The sequence below is a fragment of the Otolemur garnettii genome, unplaced genomic scaffold, assembly GCF_000181295.1.
Source record: "Otolemur garnettii isolate 467f Iridium unplaced genomic scaffold, OtoGar3 scaffold00010, whole genome shotgun sequence".
Lineage (NCBI taxonomy): Eukaryota > Metazoa > Chordata > Mammalia > Primates > Galagidae > Otolemur > Otolemur garnettii.
Window position 1 is genome coordinate 29,477,124 of NW_003852405.1, and position 6,311 is coordinate 29,483,434.

Sequence of the window (6,311 nt, forward strand, 5' to 3'; positions counted from 1 at the left end):
CCAGCTACTTGGAAGGCGGAGGCAGGAGACTCGCTTGAGCCCAGGAGTTGGAGGTTGCTGTGAGCTGTAATGCCACGGCACTCTACCCAGGGGGAAAGCTTGAGGCTCTGTCTCAAAAAAAACAAACAAACTGTTTTTTGAATTTGTAGTATTTATGGTTACTCGGGGAGTCTTTTAAGAAGTCCCTCTCCCTCCATCCTACCTTTTCCTCGTGTCCCATCCTGTGTCCCTGCACCAGCATCCCTTACATCCCCATGCTCCAATCAGGCAGTGAGACATCTCTTGGATACTTCCATAATTTGGTTAAATGCACAAGTTTGGGTCACACAGACCAGGTTTGCCACAGCCCCTGACACTTAAACTCTCAAGTGACCAAGAGAAGCCAGTGATGGTTGTTCCCAGTTCCCTCATTTGCAACAGGCTGGTGGTCAAACCTTTCCCAGAGTGGCTGTATAGACAGAATGCACTCATGCGTGGAGGGTGCACAGCGCCCTCCTGGGTGTACAGATGGGTTGTTCTAAAGGTGTGCATTTCATAGGGGACTGCCTGCTTGGCATAAAGGAAGGCACATTCATCCTTCAAATGTTTATTGAGCTTATAATAAAAACACGAGCTATTAATAATCTGTATTGTGTGCCTGCTGGCAGGCATCTTGCTTATCACAGGAAGCTGCTCATTTACCCCGATGATTACCGTCTGTGGTGGTAGCGAGACCATCTCTATTTTACCAATGAGGAAACTGAGATGTAGAGAGAGAGGTGCCCCAAGGTACCTGGTTGGAAAGTGACAGATCAAGATCTGAGCGGGTCATTCTGACCCAGAGCCCTCCCTCACAACCCCCACATTGCACACCCCACTGTTTTCAAAATGCCTGACTCTGAGCCCTCCACCAGGTGCATGCGAGGAGGAGGAAGACAGCCCTCGCCGCGGAGACAAACCCGTAGCGGTCATTAGAACTCGACGTGCTAAGAGCAGAAGTTGAGTCATAAACAAAGAAGTAGAAGGACACAGAAGAGGGACACTTAGCCACAGGAGGGTGTTGCATGACTTCTGGCAAAGAGGAAATGCTTGGCCGTTCTTAAAGGATCACAGCAAACGGTGTTTCCAGGGAGAGGGGACAGCACCAACAAAGGCAGGAAAACATGGTAGCTTGTGATTGGTGCTGGGGCCAGACAGGCGCCCTGTGGGTGAGGCAGGGAGTTGTCAGAACCAGGATGGTTCTGTAGGGTTGTGCAGGTTGTGCAGTGCACAAGGACACACATCTAAGTGGGCATCACTCACAGACATTGCAGGTTTATATACTTACTTTGTCAGTTTCCTTAAAAGTGACCATAAAGCATCTGGCTTTACGCATATCAGAATGTCACGATTTTCCAATAGATAGGGGGAAAGTGTTGCCGGTAACAGGAGCCTGTATAAATGTGCACAAAGGTGTTATTAAGACGAGGAGGAGTCCTGTCAAAACTGCTTTCTTGGTGGGTGTCGCTGGAGACAGAAGAAGGATGGATTTGTGGGAGGGAAAGACCAGAGCCAGCTAGGAGACTGTTGCAGAAATTCAGGTGAGAGAGAAACGCTTCGGCCACAGCAATGGTCAGGATGGATGCTAGAAATTCTTAGGTAGGTACTATGTTGCAATGGCTAAAGTGGCTCAAATCTTCACTTTGCAGAAGAGGATTTATAAATATAAAGCAGTGCTTTTCCCATGCAAAATAGTGTGTAGAATTCTGGTCACATTTCACAATGATATGGAATAATAAAAAATGGCTTACATCTTGTCTTAGCTGGAGTTCTCTGGGAAGCACAGCCTGGGTTAAGGATCCACAAGCGGTAATATCTAGCAGGTGAAGAGAAGCCCAGTGGGGAAGTAGAGCAGCGATACGAGGAGGGAAGGCGGCCAAGAATGGTGTGTTATGAGCAAGTTACTTCTCTCGGCATCTGAAGCTCTGCCCTGTCGGGAAAATTCTGGCAGCTGGTGTGGAGTCGAGCCTCAGTCATCCCCCCGAGAGGTGAGGGGACGGTGGTATTCGTTTGGGCTCAGGCTGCTGTGGCGTCGTGGGCAGGGCGTATGTGCTTCCTTGGCACAGCCTGCAGCACAGCTGGCGGGGCAGGCGGGCTCTGGGGGCTGGAGGGGTCCCTGGGGCAGACATGCAGGTGCCGGAGGCTGAAGGCTCAGAGATGTGGGCGGGACACCAGCAGCATGTGCTGCCTGTGCAAACTGCTCTGTACAGTTTTCAGGGGATTCAAATTCATCATGTCATTTGAACCTCCCAATAACCTGGTGAGGTAGAAAAATGTGTCATTTCCAGATAAGGCTGGCGTCGCTTGTTACCTCTCGTTGGTCAGTCCTCCTGTGTCCACAGCTGCTACTCCAAACGGAAACACCTCTTGTCACTGGCCCCCTCCTTTTTCTCACTACTGATTAGTTTAGCTATCCTCCTGCCAGGCACGGTGGCTCACGCCTGTAATCCCAGCACTCTGGGAGGCTGAGGCAAGTGGATCGCCTGAGCTCAGGAGTTCAAGACCAGCCAGAGCAAGAGCGAGACCTGGTCTTTAAAAATAGCTGGGCTTTGTGGTGGGCACCTGTAGTCCCCGCTACTCGGGAGGCTGAGGCAACAGGATTGCTGTGCTCAAGAGCTTGAGGTTGCTGTGAGCTGTGATGCCATGGCACTCTACTGGGGGCAATAAAGTGAGACTCAGTCTCAAAAAGAAAAAAAATAGATACCCACCTCCTGATTGGGTTTGTGAGCAGCCACACTTGGCAATTTTGTATAACTCATCCTTGTTTTCTAGTGCCTAGCAAACAGCAGGTGCTTATTAAGTGTGATTGGGAATGAATGACTGACTGATAATTATCAACATCCCCATGTTATCTTTGTAAAGACTGGGATGGAGCCCCCACAGCCACAGAACCAGTTGGTGGTCACAGGGCTCCCACTCTCTCTTCTGCCTTCTAAAATCAGCACATTGTACCCTATAAATGCATTAATGTGCACAGTTATGATTTAATAAAAAATGAATTGAGCTGTGATAAACATTTTGGTGCAAATGTTAAAAAACAAAAATAACAAAAGCTCTGGTTATCACTACACACTCAGCCAGGGTGGGTAATCACTGTGGGAATCCCCAACCCCCTCAGGCATGTTTAGTGTGGAGTGTTTGAGGGCAGGCCAACAACGGGAACCAGGAAACTTCAGAAGAGAAAGCCCTTTTCACATCAGGAATTGATTTTATTATTATTATTAATAGTATTAGTATTAATTATAATGTCTGAAAGTAAAATGGGAAAGGACAAATAGGGGTAGACATGGTGACCCACCCTGAAAAAAAATACAAAATTTTCCTTCAACTATTACAGAAAAAGGACCATCCCTGCAGGACCCAGTGTGACAATCTGAAGCTGAATGAGAACATGCTGTAAACTCCCTGTGCTCCTGGCTAAGCCAGGAAGCCGGGGCGGTGTGGCCCACCTTCAGGCTGGGGGCTTTTTGTGCTCTTAGCTCAGCCTGCAGCATAAGGGGTGACAGCTGTGAGAGGGGAAACTAGTTTGAGTTTTCAAAATGAATTTAGAAGTGCTTTCCTGAGTGTCCTTGCAATATTTCTGCTAATGCAAAAGGCATGATTGATCCATATGCATCTTCCTGCCTCTCTTCCCACGCTAATTTATGTCACTCTCATGTCTTCTTACTTTTGTTTGGAAATGTTGCATATGCTGTTTAAAATAGCAGACTTGATTTAAGCAGCGTTGAAATGTTAAACTTTAAAAAGTCAACATTCATTTCAAAAGTCAATTTGAACCTTGCCTCTTCATCAAAAGATCTAAATTTGTGATTTTTCAAATTTCCTCTTCTCTGTGAAAACTGCACTTCACCTCCATGTGAAGTTAAGGGTACAGTCAACAGGGAACTGTTGACTAGGTCTGTGTTTTAATCCCCGCTCTGCCACTTATCGACCGTGACCTTGAATGCGATCCTGCAGCTCTCTCAGCAACAATTGTCTCATCTGTGCCAGGGAGATGGTAGTAGTGTCTTCCTCAGTGGGGCCATTTTCAGGATTAAAGAGGCCACCCGAGCAGCACCCGGTCTGCCTACGTATATCATATTCTACACACGCAATCCTGACCACAATTCTTTCAGGCAGTTACTGTTATTACCCCCATTTACAGAATAGGAAACTGAGGCACAGATAGGCAAAGGATCTTTACTAAGGTAACATACATAGCACCAAGTGGTGGTGTCAGAATTTGGATCCTAGCCCATAATGAACTTAACAAAACCCTATTATTACTCTTGTTAAAATCTTACCAGCAGCTGCTCTGGTGGACATAGGAGTGGGAAGCCCAGATCCCGTCCTCCTCCCTAAGCTGGGCAACCGCTAGGCTTCCTGATGCGGGGAGAGAAACACACAGATTAATAAGAAATGAAAACAGGCTGACGGATCCCTCCGTGTGTTCTGTTTGTGGTGGCTTACCTGTCTTAACGGATACTTCGGCAGTAACAACCTCTCCTTTTGTTTTCCATCTCTCTCTCTTTTTTTTATTTCTTATAGCATAACTGTGTACGTTAATGCAATCATGGGGTACAGTGTGCTGTTTTCATATACATTTTGAAATACTCTCATCAAACTGGTTAACATAACCTTCATGTTATTTTCTTAGTTATTGGGTTAAGACACTCATACTCTGCTTTTAGAAAGATTCACTTGTATCTTTGTGAGATAAACCATATAGGTGACCCTGTCCATCAACCTCCCTTCCCCCATCCACCTCCCTCACCTCCCCTCTCCACCCCCTTCCCATATACCATATGATTCGTTCTCCATCTCTTAAGGGGACACACAAGAGCAAGTTTTGGGGGGGCATTTTTGTAAGAGCCAAACACGAGAATGTCAGCAATCTGACCAGGTGATTTTTGAATTAACGTTTGTACTTACAACTGTTTGAAAAATGTTCATTCATTTCTTCACTTATTCGTTCATTCAATAAATATGGATAGAGTACAACGTCTGAGACCCTGATCTGGCACGGGTTGACGATACCAGGGCAGGCACGCCGGCTCGTCCTTGCCGGGCCGCTCCGCAGCGTGTCCTGGGCACCTGCCGGCCCGCGCCTGCTCATTTTCCCCGGCGTGGTCCGCGACCACTTCTTTGCTGAGCTGTCTCAACAGGCCGCTGGCATCTTTTTCCCCACAGATCCTGGCAAGTCCTGTAAGGCGTCTATCTTCAATTCCGGTAGACGCCTGTATTGTTTCGTTTTCTATTTTCAGAACCTCCCGCCCACTGCCTTCCAATGAGGGCTAACTTCTCATCTGAATTTCTCTCTCTTTTTGAGTCAGGTGGAAGGCTGGGAGCTCCCTGAACACGGTGTCTCTGAAGGGACTGGACTGCCCCGGTCTCTCTGGAGGTCTAACTTCAATAACGCACTTCAGGCCTGGCCCAGGCCCTGGAACATAGTAGGGCCTCAGGTGCATGTGATCTCCCCTCTTCTTTGAGAACATGGTGGCTGAAATGAAATGAAATACTGTGAGATCATCTACAATTTATGCATTGTTATACATCCAGGGTTTGAAAATATGGAGGTCATTTCTTTCTTTTGTAAGTTATCATCAAATAGAATTTATGAACCCTCAGATTCATGGGGTTGGTATGAATAGTGTAAAATTGAAGCAATAAAGCTCCAATCTGTACTTCTGTTTGGAACTTTTTTCACACACAGTTTCGTACCTAATAATATGTTGCAGTTGTAAAACTTATTTTCAACTCTACATTTGCCACCATGGTTGGCATTGTTTCATACTTAAGTTTAACTAGTTAGATGTACAAATGACTTGAGTTTTAATTTTTCACATATAAATGTGGTGCCTGGGTTTTTATTTTATTTTATTTTATTTTTGAGGTACGGGGAGGGGAGTGTGCAAGGGGGCCATGTGGGCAAGGCAGGGTTAGCAGGGTTAGGAGGGGCTAGTTTGAATATTTCAGCAGACTGTGGGCACAGGGCTGTCCCTGGCTCTGGGTACTTGCCCTGCGGTGATTAGGGCAGGTAGGAGAGGGCTGATAGAGAAGGCAGTTGGAGCTTTGTTTGAATTTCAAAGGCTGTTCCCAGGCTAGTCCTCAGGGGTCAGGGAGTCCCTAGATGTCAAAGCATCCGATGCTGTGTATCAAATAAAAACCATGGTTAATACGACCCTCTGGGCCCGGGGCAGACAGGGCAGGCCCAAACCAGGAGGTTAAGAACCTTCTGAGCAAAGGGCTCGTGGCACGTGGAAGAACTTGTTTGTATGTTAACATGTTTGGAATCTGTAAGTGAGAAAACAACG